At 42.5% G+C, this 14,853-nt stretch overlaps 1 protein-coding gene across 2 annotated transcripts in view; it reads left to right on the forward strand.

Moving 5' to 3' along the window:
- The first annotated feature begins 535 nt into the window (after positions 1 to 535).
- Positions 536 to 14,853, forward strand: part of GLI2 (GLI family zinc finger 2) — a 343,674-nt gene continuing 329,356 nt past the window's right edge. The window contains exon 1 of one of the 2 annotated variants that reach the window (XM_053281674.1): positions 536 to 1,075. The gene's annotated coding sequence lies outside the window, so the exon portion shown is untranslated. Of the gene's footprint in view, positions 1,076 to 1,458; positions 1,808 to 14,853 lie in introns of those variants that run through there. The other variant, XM_053281685.1, reaches the window with a different exon arrangement.

Raw genomic sequence — 14,853 nt, forward strand, 5'->3', positions numbered from 1 at the left:
AGCAATATCTTGACCACAAGAAATGAATTTCAACAGCAACCAGCCATGCCACTGCAGAAATGTAGGAATGGGCCCAGAAAGCCCTGCCCTTTGTCTTGGAAATGCTGTATCCGTATCTATAAGCACCACTACTAACTTACTGTGGGAGCCTGATCACACCAACATTCCTGATGCAGGAGCTGACAGCACAGTTGCTGAGGGGTTTTGACCAGCAAGTTTGTGGCTAGGTGGCCCAGAGGGGTGTGTGAGGGGGAGATCGAGAGAGATCTCCTCACGACTCTTCTCCCTTCTGAGGGAGCAACGTGCACCGGCTGTGGCAATCTCCGATCCTCACTCGCCTCCTCCATCACTCCTCGCACGCTGCACCTCCTTTTCCCCACTCGGGTTTGCGAGAAAGCCCAGCCTATCTGGAGCAGCTAATGGTGCAATTGAGTAAGGGCGGGGAGGAGGCGCAGAAAGAGGAGGAGCAGTTGCGGATTAGAATGAAAACAGATCAGTCAATGGATTTGGACTCCGGAGATCATCTGACTCGAGTTAACAAACCCCAACTGGGTCTCAAAAGTGTGGGAGAGAAGTTTCCTTTTCCCTCCCCCTTGCCCCCCCCCCACCCTCTCTCCGCTCCTTCTTTTTTAACTTTCCTCTAGTGGCGGTGGGCGAAAACAAATCGCCTCTCTCTCCTCCCCCGGCTGCCTCCCTTAACTTCTCCTCTCGGGCGCGTGTGTATGTGCGTGTGTTGATGTCCTGCGTCGGGATGATGGATGGCAGAGGAGGAGGAAGGCGCTAGCCGCCCCGAAGCTCCCCACAGTTTTTAAAACTCTCCCTCTCCTTCCCGGACGATCCTCAAGGAGCCTTCGCGCCGGAGGAAGGGGAAGCCGCAGCCGGGATTTTTGGTGGTAGCAGCAGCAGCTGGTGCTGCCGCTTTTCGCGAAGGGGTAGGAAAGGAGGCACAAAAGGGAAGGACGACAAACGACGCCCCCTCCCAGCCAGCCCTGCAGCGGATGATGGGGAGCTGGATGCGCAGTCCTGAGCCGGAGCAGTCGCTGGCCGCGTGAAGAAGAGAACTTCTCCTCTTTGGGTAAAGTTGCTTCTCGCTCTTTCTCTCCTCCCCCGCCCTTGCCCGGGTTACTTTCCTCGCTCCGTGGAGTGTTTCGGCGTGCCAGAGGGCGGCTGGGATGCGCCTGGCGGGCCTTAAACTGCCTGCCCCCCACACCTCGCTTTGGACATCCGCGCACACACGCTTTCCCGCCCCCTTGACGGCAGAAGTTGGGAAGCGGCGGGGTCCCGTGGTTTGCCTCGCAGCCGGGAGCCCTGCTGCCCTGGTGGTGGCAGCGCGTGTGCCGAGCGAGGTGCCTTCCTTGCGGGAACTTTGTGGAGCGGCGTCTCACTTCCCTGCCTGGTGCAACTCGGCCGGAGGGCGGGCGGGACGGGAGGAGGAGCAGAGATAGGAGAGGAGCAGACTCGCTTTGCTGGCCGCGGTGGGAGAAAGGCCGGTGGGCGCTCGGCGGGAATGTGGGGCCAGGGGAGAATCCCTCCCGGGGCGGCGGGAGCGGGAGGGAGACGGATTGCCCCAGTGCTGCTCAATACCCAGGATGGAAGGGGTTTCCCTCCAGTTTGTCAGCGTTGTGCCTGTTGAATCCACACATCTCCACGGGCTGCGACGTGATGGGGTTGGGTGGGTGGGAAGGGAAGGAGACTGCTCTTCTCATTTTCGAGTAGCTACCACTCTCCCCCACCCTCCGGCTTGGTACTGGCAGACATAGCATGCGGGCTATTTCCCGCTCCACACGTTCACTGCAAACCGCTGCAGGTATTTTCCTATAATATCTTGAACGTGTCTCTGTGTGTATGTGCACGCGCGCACGTATATTTCTGTAGAATCCGGGTGTGTGTGTGTCTGTGTGTGTGCATGAATGTATTGGCGCGCGGGCGGGGCGGGGGGAGAGCCTTCCAAGGGCAAGGCAGTAACGTGCTGGGGCAGCAGAACTTAAGGAAAAGTGACAGCCACTCTTCTGCAACTTCTTGCACCCGAGGCGGCCAGCCGAAGATTTGCTTTAAGGAAGATGTGTTTTTGCATTTGCATCCTCAACGTCTTTAGAGAGGTGTGTACGGATGCGGGGAGCGGGCGGCAGGATTTGACTTGCTCCTGGTGATCATCTTCCTCCAACCCCTTCTTTCTCCCCCCCCCCCGCGCCCCAAAGCAATCTTTCAGCAAGTATATTTGCGAAGGAATTTCAAAAATCCACCTCTGCAACTTGATCCCTGTGTGATGGGGAGCGGCTTGGAGTGAGCTGGGCGCCAATCCTATTAAGGATTTGGAGAGCTGAAGGGGTTTCTTTTCCCTAGAACCCAAAGACCTGGAAACAATCGTGAAAGGAAAAGAATCGACTCGTCTTGGATGCCTTATACATACTCAGATACACTCAATTGCTGTCATTTGTTGTGGGTTTTCAGGTTAGATATTTTTTCCAGCCTTGGCAGAACTGCATTGGGCTTGCCTGAAATACTTACCTAAGCTGCTTCTCCTGCCCTTAGGCTTGTGTATAGCTGGGATCAAGGATGCATTGGGCTTGCCCTGTTGAATGTACTGTTGCCGACACTCCCCCAAAGTTGGAAAGGAAGGTTATTTCATGGCTTTCAAGTGGTATTGCAAAGTGGTATTGCTAATACCATTTTTGAAAAGGGGGTGGGGGAACAAACACAGATCTTTCACATTTTCTCTGTGAATATTACCAAAAGATAGGGACACTGTGTAGATATGGTACCCCAAAAGGGTATGAGGATCTGCAGTGTTCCAAAATAGACAGACTACTTATACTAGTCTCTGACAGATGGTGAAATTATGTTAGGAAATGCTATGAAGTTAATATAACCCTCACTTAATTTCCCCTCACACACAAAACTTTACAAAACTGCTGGTCATCTTTAATCATAAGTACCACAAACAAAATATTGTACAGAACCATCAAAATAATACATTTAACAAGTAACGTTTGGCAAGATGTATGTGGGTTCTAGCTTTACTTGTGGGTTTTTGTGTGTGCATTATATACATGCATGGACACAATCCTGCCAAAGTTAAGCCCTTCTAAGTCATCCTGTCTTCAAACGCATGCTTATCTCTTTCCATTTGGAAGAAATGGGACTTGAAGTGATTAACTTGGACTGAATTGTGCCCATGTATAAACTGAAAACATCTGCATAGAGAGATTACTGCTTGGCCGCATTTTGTGTATGTGTGTGTATGCACATACATCTATACTATAAACATTTTGATTTATTTTATACAATTTCTCAAATCTTACACATACTTTGGTACGCTTTTGCAGCCCATGTGTTTCCCTGGGTTTTGAAGTTTATGTATTATTGACTGTTATAGATAAAAAGAGCAGTTGTAAAACTTTCTCTCATTTTTACGCAATTGGGTCTCTAGGGATGTCCAAGAATTTGAAAGTAAACGTTGCTCTCGCATGCTGCATAAAATAGCATTTAAACAAATATTGTATTGGCATGTCTCATGGACCCAGTGCCAAAAGAGAAGAGTAAATAAACTGTGAAATCCAAAATATACAGAAGTGGAAAAGACTGATTTCTTGTAAAGACTTACTGATTTGATCTGCTTGTTCTAGCTACCTTAGATGTAAGAGGGAAACAGTTTTTTTAAGGGGGCTTAGAACAAACGTGCACATTTTCTTTTTTTGTTTTGCAAGAAAACAAATTATTCTGCCTACTTTCCTCCTGGAAAAGGAAGTCAACTAAATTAAAATGAACCTTTTTCAACTTTATGAAATCCATGTTGATTGTTGAATATTACTCTTGCAGTAGCCTCTGTGCTGGATTAAAAAAAAAAAAATCTTGATGACTGCCTGAAGTGATTTGCATTTTGGCCAGAGTGCCTGGAAACTTTGACACCTGTCAAACTTTGACTGGTCCTCAAAATAAATGGCACATTGAGTATAACTTCACATCTGGCAAGGTTTCCCCTCCCCCACAAATTACCCTCAGTGGAACTTTTTGTGGGGCAATTAAAATGAAGGCAAGTTTCCAGAAGTTGTTAGGTAACCTACCCATAATTTTGAGAAGATGGAAAATCAGCAAATTTTCAACTTATTCTCTTCAGTGAACTTTCTGTCCTCTGGTGTGTGTTTGTAAAAAAAGATAATCTTTAAAGCAAGGTGTGGAGGAAGATTCACTTGATCTTGAATCCTTTTGTTGCCTTAAGCATATAACTTTGAAGTACCCAGAAATGTAACCACTGTGCTGCAAAGAAAAACATATCCTGAGGACTGTTTCCAACTTCCTTTTAATGTCTGTCTTTCTTCATGTGTCAGAGGGGGAGTAGGCTAGAAGGGCTGTATGCATATGGATAAATAATGTTTGCAGTTGGACATCAGTGTGTTTTGAAGGTAGATCTCTTTAAAAGGTTGGGATAATCAGTATAATGAGATTTTAATTAGTGTTTTATCCCCCCAATACTGATTTAAACCTGATTATACTGGTTTAAATCAGGAAGGCTTTTCTTGGGGGTGGGGGCGGATATTTGTCATGAAAACTTTCACTCACATGCTGCAGAACTGAGTTAAACTCTTGTCCTGTTTATAGAACAGAAACTAGAGGGGCATTTTCAGAAACATTACAAACTGCCTTAAATAACTGTGAAAAGGCGGAGTATAAAAGTTTAAAACATATCAACAATACATTTCAGAACCCTTCATTGTAGAAACCAAATTAGAATTTAAAGTCACCTTAACTTTGAAGCTTGAAATGTTGCTGTAATTAATTCGTGCACAAGTGGTGCTCTGTTCATGCTAAGTAAAAGTTGATAGCAGCAAATGGTATATAAAATTCTGGGTTTAATATATATATATTTATATAATAATCAGTTCAGGTGAAATACTTGGGCAAGCTGCCAGTGTGTTTCCCTTTTCCCCTTAATTCAGATTTCTTTACATTTATTATGCATTTATTCATAAAGTGCCTAATGATTTGCTAGTTGCTGTATACAGGTAAAAATAACAGAGAGGGTTGTGCCTACAGGCTTTCAGTCTAGAAGGATAGGAGACTCATGTAAAGGGATGGGTGAGGACCTTATCCTGGGAAGCAAAGCCAAGGTGAAGATCTGGGTGTTAAGGAGCCATTGAAAGAAAGGTAAAGAAAACTGAGGGTGGTTGGGTGGGGGTGGTTACATAACTAGTTTAGTCTGATCTTGTAAAAGGTGAGCTCAGCTGTATGTTTTGTATTCTAATGTGTTTTTTATAATTAATTTTCATTTATAGTACTTTATTTTAGTTTGACAATATAGGGGATGAGGAAACATTACATACGGATGGATGGTAAGATTCTAATAATTAGGATCAGGGTGCTGGATATGCTCTCTCCTTCTGCAGTGGCATTTTAATTTAGTTTTGGCTTGAGATCCTTTTGACTTCAGCAAATGTCTTTACATTACCATTTATTTATTCCTTTATAAGGAGCATCGCTTCCAAGGATCATCTCCCTTCCAACCACAAGTGAAGAGTTTTATAGAAACTTAAATAGATGCTGCTACCTTGGCTCCCTCAACTGCTGGTGGCCTACTGTAAGCCAGTTGTTTGCACTGCATCCTGAAACTTACACAAATCCTTCAAGCTTTTTGTACTCTCAGAAGTGCCTTGTTCACAGTGGAGTTTCCAGTACGGATTAGTGAAGAAAGCAAACTCTATATTTATTTGTGTAGCAAATAACCATCTATTGCTTGCCTTAGAATGTAGATGCTTAATGATCTTATCCAAGGAATTTTGAAGTAGTGTGAGGGTTTTTTCTTTTAAAAAAGATGTTATTTTGAAAGGTTTAAATAGGCAGTTATTATCTAATTGTGGCTTCTCTAATACTTCTTGGATGGTGAATGTTTGCACTTGAGCTGCTTGTTTTGTTAACTGAATTTCTATGAAGCAGGTCGCAATGTGTTAATTTACTTGGAAAGTGTTTGACATACACTTCACATCAGGGTAAATATTAAAAAAAAAAAAAAAGAGGAGGGGGCGTGCGTTATTTTGTTAGTATTTCAAAGGAAAAGAACTGACCAGGATTGAATCTTAGAGTTAATTACTTCCTTTACCCACAGTGCTCTAGCAAAAACATCTTATTTAATTATCTGTGGCTATACTCTTGCACACTTGTATACACTTGTTAAACACTTATGGATCTTATAGGGCACTTGTGTGAAAGCCCAGAGCACATGACAATACTCAAGGATAAACCTCAGGAAAAGATAGTCTGTTTAAACCACTTATTTTGGAGTACTCCACAAATGAGGAGCTACTGTACGTGGAAGATAGTTGCAACCATGATGCACAACTCAGGCTGTTAATGAAGATGGTATGTTTTGTTAGAAGTCTAACAGAAGTGTAGTTAAAGTGTAACTTAGTTTAAATCCTGAGGAACGGTAAGGAAATGTTTATGAAATTCATACAGTATTTATAAATTGCTGCTAATCCTGATCATCTGATGAAGCATCAAGGACTGGATTTTCCAAAAGTATGTCAGGGTCTGAAAAAGCAGTAGCAGATGTTGGGTGCAACTGAAAATGAGGTGTCTTAAAGATCTGTAGACACACAAGAACATGAGCCTAAATGACAGTTCCATTGTTTTCATTGTTTATCGTCGTTTTTCTTTGCCCCCTTTAATTTATGAAGAAATGAACTTAATTTTATTAAATGAATCATTACTGCTAAGATCTTTACACCCATGGAGTCATACAGGCTTGAGCAGTAGGTGCTGATCTTTATCATTTCTGTGCTGTATGTTTTTCCAGATTGCAAGGCATTTCTCTCATTTGAAAGGTATTTAAAAGAAGCCTCACCCAGATTCAGGACCTTTCTCCCTAGTCCTTGCTAGAAAGAAGGGTGGGGTGGGGTGGGGGGAGAGAACCCACATTAATTTGTGCATCGTCTAAGATAAGCTTTAAGCTCTGACATTTTGGGTTAACTTGAATAGGTTAATGTATTTTTTTTAAAAGAGGGAGAGGGCGAGCACACATTGGTGGGAAGTGTGTTTTAACTCTGAGTACCCAATCCCATCCATTAGCATAAGAAAACCAGTTTTAGTGCATTTACTATTGTATTGAGTGAAGAGTTCCAACAGTCAGGAGGAGAAAGAAAGTGAAAAGCTGTAAAGAAATGATGGTCTATTCAGATTATTCAACAACTCAAAGCTCTGGTCATCTGCCCCTGAAATCTGCAATCGGGATATCACTTTTATCTTCCCTCTGCCTTTCTTTTGCCTTTTTCACATGTTCACTTTTGTCAAGGTTTATTGATCACGTTTTCTTCTCTGCAAATCTGTGGAAAATTTAATGAACCAAAACCAACAGTGAAATAAAAGGAACTTTTAGCACTAGGCTGAATTCTTTCCCTTGTCGCCCTCCCTGGTGCCCCCACCTTTCCAGCTAAAATTCCTTCTCATTGTGTAATTACTGTAAGACATACAGTAGAAAGTGCAGAAAACAGCTGCACTGGTAACTGTTCATTGGGAAAAGTTTGTATAATGTGTGTGACCTGCCAGAAAGCCCAATTATAAATGTTTTTTTCATTCTTTTGATACCTTTGTGAGGGTCAGATGCTAGACTCTGCTGCTAACAGGGTTGCATATGATAAAGTATTTCCTTTGAGTAGAATGAAGCCCATTAGTTGCCTGGCATTTAAACCCAAGTTGCAATGATTGCGGATTACCAGTCGTTATTTACAGCCCCAATTGTTTTAGTGCCCTGATCTTTGCTCATTCCACATCTGCCTTGCCTCTGTGCTGTCTTGGCATGTTTTATGATGCAAATGTTTTTGTTAAACTTACAAATAGTTTTAGTATCTGGATGATCTCAGGTGGCGTAGTTTAAAAGCAGCTTCTTTTCTTCCAGTTGGTCTCAAATCCTGTAATTAAACACAGCTTCCACAGAGATTATATTTTGCTCCCAGTGTCCTTTTGGGGGCAGTTTACCTTTAGGAAACTAGTTCGACTATTGGCTCTTCTTGCTGCAGTAACTGAAATACTTTGAACAATAGAGTTTCTTAGCCCCCATTTTTGATTGCAAAAGGTAACAAAAGTGTAGAAAATGGAACTGAGCATATGTGAGACAAATCATATCACCATGTATTAATTTATCCAAATGCCTGTTTTTTCTCATTAGCCTGAATATATTAATATTGGGTACATTTTTCTTGAACAGAGTGCCTTGCAGTCATTTTCTTGTTCATTTTCATAACTTGTATATCTGTTGCAGTGGATGTCTAAAATTTGCTGAAATTTTAGAACTGCACGAAAATATGTCTCCTCTAATATGGATGTAAGTTTGTGAATGCTGATGATTATATTTAGTGGTCTGTCAACATTCACCAATGAATGACATTGCTTTCCAGATGTTCACAAAATGTATATGGAAATATCCAAACACTCGTGTATCGTCAAATAATCAACCTTCACTGTAAATTTGTTCTGTTGTTCAGACCATTTCATGCAACAGACTGGCTATTGGCTGTGCAGATAAAAGTGAGCTGATATAATATACTACCCCGGATTACAAGGTACTGGCAACAAACAGAGTATGATTATTTCTGCCCTTCCGCTGTTGGTTAGTGTCCTAGGAGCATTTGGCTACCCATTGTTGATGTAGTGCTTGGCTAGATGATCCTTTGGTCTGATCTTAGCATTTTAATGAACTTACTATGGACAGTGACTTGCTTTAGTTGATCTAACAAATTGTTTGTCCAGAGAGGTATAGTGAAACCAGAGGTGCAGATTTCAAGCCCATACCAGTAGAAACATTGGCTCACCATCCATTAGTAAATGGGGTTAGGAAAATTGCCTAGGATTCTGGCAAGTAAGTATCTTTTCCAGGCAGTCCACTGAAAATATTCCTTGAATGATATTAATCAAAATGTGTTGGAATAAATCCTCTATTCTGCAACTGCTTTTTGTTTCATTGTTAGGAGGACTCTTCCATCACGTAAACACATATCAAAAAACTGGTACTAGCTAACACAGATTCAGGGTAGATCAGACTAAAGGTAGACTGGTACCACCTTTTGATGTATGTTTATATGTCATTTTTAATGTGTATTTTATGGTAAATTCAAATTCAACCTCTCCGCCCCTTTTGTTTTTTGGAGAAAGTTGCTTGACCTACTCATCTTGTGACTGCTCCAAGATATGTCAGGACTGTGGCCTACTTCAGACCTTAAAAGTAGCTCCAATGTGATTATCTGTAGGCGTGTGTGGAGCCTCTGGGAGGCTTGCACATCAGCAAGGATTGTGTGGAGTCACTGATTGACTGTAGATGCAGGGCCTATGCAGGATTTAATGATCACGGGGACCCTTTTTTAGCCATCACAATGTGACAGATGACAGCTGCCACATGTGTAGGGGTCAGGTCATGAAGCTGATTCCTCCATGGTTACAAACCCATTAGTGGCTCTCTACACTCTTGCAGGGGGTCAGGAGGGGACCCTGTACATCTGAACCAAGCTTACCGTCCATTGCATCCTAGAAAGCATCTAAAAAAATGGGCTGTGTGACAGTGAGCTACATCCTGATTTGTGGCAGTGACTAAATGAGATTTTATTTACCATATTTCTATACCACTCAAAACCTGCGTCTCTGATAAATTGCATCTCGATTTATCAGATCAAAAACTTCTTTCCTTAGTCATTCCTAGGAATCTCATCAACTAGCTGCCATCAAATGAAAGAACAAGGGTGTTAGTTTATTTCCATTATTGTTTCATTCAGTATTTTAAAGTTTCCTCGTTCCTCTGATACCTCAGATATGGCCATCACAGGAAACTAAATGTGTGGCAGGGCTAGAGGATTGCTAAACTTGTAAAGCAATTGATTCTGCTGGGAGGTAAGGAGTTTTTAAAATGAGTCTGGTTGTCTTCAAGTACAGGATCGAACTGGTCACCGTATCAGAAGACAGAAGGCAGTATTTACCCAGCCTCCAGCTGGCCTCCCTTTGCAACACCCCTTACTCAGAGGGGAGGAGACGAAAGTGCCGGAAGAGAGGAGAGTGGTGAGCTATAGCATCTTAATGCTTCAGCTGACACTCTCCTCTTTTCCACACTTACTTTTCTGGTCCCCTCCTTTCTTCTTAAAATAGTAAAAGTGGGAGGAGGAGGTGCAGCAGTGCTGGGTAAAAAAAGAGAGAGGCAAGGAAAGGAGCAGCAGCAGCAGTAGTGCTGGGGCACTGCTGAGGAAGAGACTGGGTAAGGAGGAGGGGGGGCAGCAGCAGTGTGGTGAGCCACTGGATAAGCAGGTGGTGTGTGCACTGGCAGATAAGGGGGGCATTTGGCATGGCAAGGCACCATGCAAGGGAGGGCAGCACCACTGGCAGTGGGGTGGGGTGGGGTGAGGGGGCTTAGACCGACCCTGCACTTTCCCCTAAAGTAAGGAGGCATCTCCCTTGTTTGAACCTTCTTGGGTTTTTGCATATTCCTTGACCAACTAGGATTTTATAGCTTGTAACACATGAGTGTAGCTACAACTGAGCGGATGGGTTCAAAGAACCCGGGGCCTCCAGCTCCTGAGGGCCCCCGAGCTGCACCCCTCCTTATTTTCTTCATTATCTCCCTCACTCCAATGGGCCCCTGGGGAGAGGGATGAACACAGACCCCCTCTCCCCTAGCTACACCCCTGTTGTAGCACATTGTAATATAACAGGTTAGAAATATTTGAGTAAGGTTGCTTCACTGAAGAAAGCCGAACGGTGACCTTCAGGTCTGTAACTCTACAGTTCTTAGATACTCTGAGTGGGTCCAGATGGCCATTTTAGCTCGTAATTGCACCTGATGTGTGGTAAAATTCTCTGTATTGTTTGGAAGCATGAGACAGATGAAGGACTTAGCAAATAGTTAATATGCATACTGTGGTACATTTCTACTTAAGGACTTTTTCACACACTCACCTGTGCAGAAATGAACTTATGAAGGAGGAAGTGGGATTGTGCCTGCTCGTACAGGTAACCCACCGCACATTCATCCAAACCTGTGAGGAGAGCCTCCATGGGTAAAAGCTGTACAACCTCCATGGGTGAAAGCTATATGCATGCAGCTTTTGAGCACACAGTTCCTGTTGATAGGTTTGGTGAACACCTGGGGTGGCAAGGCCAGTGAGCACAGTCCTGTTCCCCTTGCATGCTATATGGATGGATGCATGAACAGTTCTATAGTAAATCACCATCAGTGCCCACCCTTTGTCTGTTTTACATCTGTATTGATTCAGAAAAGTATTGAGGAATGTTGGTAGTATGTTGTGATCCATGATGAGCACCTGAAAGGACAAGGGATCTAATTGAAGGAAATGTGATACACTGGTTTTGCACATTGATTGCCAGGAAATCTAGCACCAACAAACAGAAGTACTCTTTCACACAATGCATAATCAACTTGTAAAATTATCTGCCACGAGATGTGGTGACAGCCAACAACCTGGATGGCTTTAAGAGGGGTTTGGATAACTTTATGGAGGAGAGGTCTGTCTGGCTACTAGTTGGAAGGATAAAGGCCACCTCCAGCCTCAAAGGCAGGATGCCTCTGAGTACCAGTTGCAGGGGAGTAACAGCAGGAGAGAGGGCATGCCCTCAACTCCTGCCTGTGGCTTCCAGCGGCATCTGGTGGGCCACTGTGTGAAACAGGATGCTGGACTAGATGGGCCTTGGGCCTGATTCAGCAGGGCTGTTCTTATGTTCTTACATTAAAATAATCAGGGTTTTTTTTAATTGACTCATGTGATGTTTATGAACATATCAAGCTGCCTTATTCTGAATCGGACCCAAGGTCCATCTCCTTTAATATGGTCCACGGTGGATTTGCAGTGGCTCTTTAGGATTTCAGGCAAGGGTCTTTCCCATACTTACCTGTAGATTCCAGGGATTGAATCTGGGACCTTCTGTTTGCAAAGCAGGTGTTCTACTATGGAGGTCCAGCCTCTTCCTTCAGGAAGCTCAAGGCAACATACGCGGAGCACCAAAGTAATCTCCCATATAAACACTAACCAGATTGAGACCTGCTTTAACCGCTAACAGCCTCGTATGCCCTCAGATAATTCTCTGGTCTGAGGATATACTTTGACTGAAAGTTAAACTTTTTTTAATAGATAGCAAACATTGTGTAGCACAAAAAATAGATCCTTATGGTGAGAAGTCTGATATATTTACTGGCAGAGAGCAAAAATCTTTTCAGTATTTATCCCCCCCAGCTTCAAAAAGTCTGCTTAGCGCATCTCTCTCTCTTTCTTCTTTTATAGCGACCTGTGGGGTTTTAAGAGACCTTTTCCCCTTTTCTTAGCAAATGAGACAAGAAAAAAATCTGTTAAAAGAACATCAGTTCCAAAAGACTAAGATGATTCCTTTTCAGAGAAACCCTTAGCAAGGCCTTTCTGTGTGCGGAGGACAATGCAATAAGTCAGACGGGACTTTTTGAGTCGCATCTGTAAGGAACTGTAAGGGCCCCTGAAGTACACTTGTGTTAAGTTGAATTGATTGAGATTTAATGGCTGTTAGTGGCTATGAATGGTAATGATTTTCTTGAGTATCTTCACCGTGCTTGCCATTAATAACTGGCGGACGTGTATGTGTGTGCGAACCAAGTGTGTGATTTACTTCCAGGGATGCTTTCTGCCACCCTCCTTTTTCATAATTTAGTTGTTTTGATGCTTTAAAAAAACAACAAAAAAACGCCACCACCTTTGGCTTCAAGAAGCACGTACATCTTGTCAATTTAATTTTGTTGTCCTGATTTTTTCCTCTTCCAGTGTAAATCAAGCCATTATATAGCCGGGCGTGATGAATTTGTTTTACATGCCATCATGAATTAATGTTATGCAAATGGAAGCTTTACAGGTACCATGATTTACTTAATAATAACTTCTAATATTTAGGCCCATTAATTTTGTTTTGAAGGTTTATTGGTTGTTGGTGGTTGTTTTTTAAATCTACAAGCACTTAATTTGGTGGTGGTTTTTTTTCCCGAATGTGAGATTTGAATGTGTTTGCTGTGTAAGCACATCTTGATAGTTGTGAATCATGGTTTTTACATGCCCTGCCTAGCAAGACAATTCAAAAGAAATAGTCTAATATTGGTGTTTGAGAGAGAGAAAAAATGTCCTCCATTATTATTTTGGGCAACATCATGATAAGGTATCTCTTCTATATCATTTTAAGCTTTTGCAAAAATCAGCTCTGTTTCCTTCCTGATACCACAATAAAGCCCTATCCAAAGGGACCTACTGAATAGCCATGTATTCAAAATACTCTGAAAAATAAGCAAAAACAGCATGAACTCTCAACCAAAGGAGAATGTCTATTGCAGGGTTTTCAACAGACCATACTTTGATTCTCCTCCCACCCACCCCTCCACTTTTTTACACAAAGGCTAAGGACAATGGAGAGGAACACCTGACACATAAATATACTTTAAATTGCTGAAGATGAGAATAGATTTCAGCTTTGCTTTTCAAAAAACGGAGGTCTTGTAAATCCAATGATTTACGGTTTTTCAGTCTGTCACTTTTACCACCAGATAAGCAGGCACAAGGTGTCTTGGTTTGATACATTGGTCACATTTGGCTAGCAACAATAATTTTGGTTTTGATATTTAGTGGCCTAAGGATCAAGGTTTAAAATCAACACCTGGTCTTCACTGTCTAAGTTGTATATACAGTAGTGTATAAAATACGGTCCAGTTCTTAAAATGTACAATAAAGTTAAGACTTACAAAGAATGTGAAAAGTTTGCATTATTCAGCACAAATCCATCAGCAACATGACCATTACAAACCCAACTGAAATGAATGAATTGCCTAAAAGGACTACTAAAAGTGTGCTGTACTTAAAATAACACCTGTTACTTTCAAGGGGATTTGCATATAAGTGGTTTCCTGTGGATTATGCCTACTCTTAGCATGTCTGTATTGGTTGCACGTGATTAGGACTCATGCATGTGCTCGAGACTTCTCTGGGCCTGAATGAGCAATGGGAATTGAATATTCAGAACATTGCTTTCTATAATACCATTTCTAAATATTATTCAGAAATGATATTATAAAGGGGCAGGATGGGTGATAACTAATTGGCTGGAAAAATTATTCAAAAATTATTAGGAAAAAAGGAAGCAAAAGATGAAAGTAAAAGATTGGTTTTAAGGTGGAGGGTAGGAGAGGACAGTTGTATTGAAGGACTTTCTATACACATTTGAGGCAGGGGAAGAGAGAGAAGGATGACTGCTAATGCTGTGCTTGTGCTATGTAGAGGGTGGTTTTTGTCAGTCTCCCTTTACCTCTGAAGTTGACCTTGACTTGCAAAAATACATCCCTGAAGGTCATGCAGCCCTCAAGGACATATTTTTGCGAGTCACAGTATGTTTCAGAAGGATGGGGAGATCAACAAAAATCATGGGTAATGATTTTAGTGCTAGCAGCACTAGTGCTTCTTCAGTTTGGATGCTGGCCAGAAAAAATAAGAGCATTCACACACAACTTTTAGGAAAACTGGTGGCTATTAAATTCAACAAAACTGTGCCTATCTGATTATACCTAATTCTTAAAAAATGCTTCTGTGTTCTTTATGGCTCCATATGACTATAAACCTTTCTGCTTTATGAGCCCCTTCTGTGGACATCCCATTGTGGCAGACAAACTACATGGCTCCCCTTTCCTCCCCGTGAGGTATCTGGGCATCAGGGTTTTCTACTGCAACTTGTTCTACCCTTCACCTCAGAGGTGACTACCTCGAGTAGATGTAGTACCTTATTTTCTTCTGCTGCGTGTCATTACTTGCTAAATTAAAAGCTGTGTTTCCTCTACCTCCTGGGCATACTAAAATCACCCATCCCTGT

Source organism: Hemicordylus capensis, chromosome 1 (genome assembly GCF_027244095.1).
Source record: "Hemicordylus capensis ecotype Gifberg chromosome 1, rHemCap1.1.pri, whole genome shotgun sequence".
NCBI lineage: Eukaryota > Metazoa > Chordata > Lepidosauria > Squamata > Cordylidae > Hemicordylus > Hemicordylus capensis.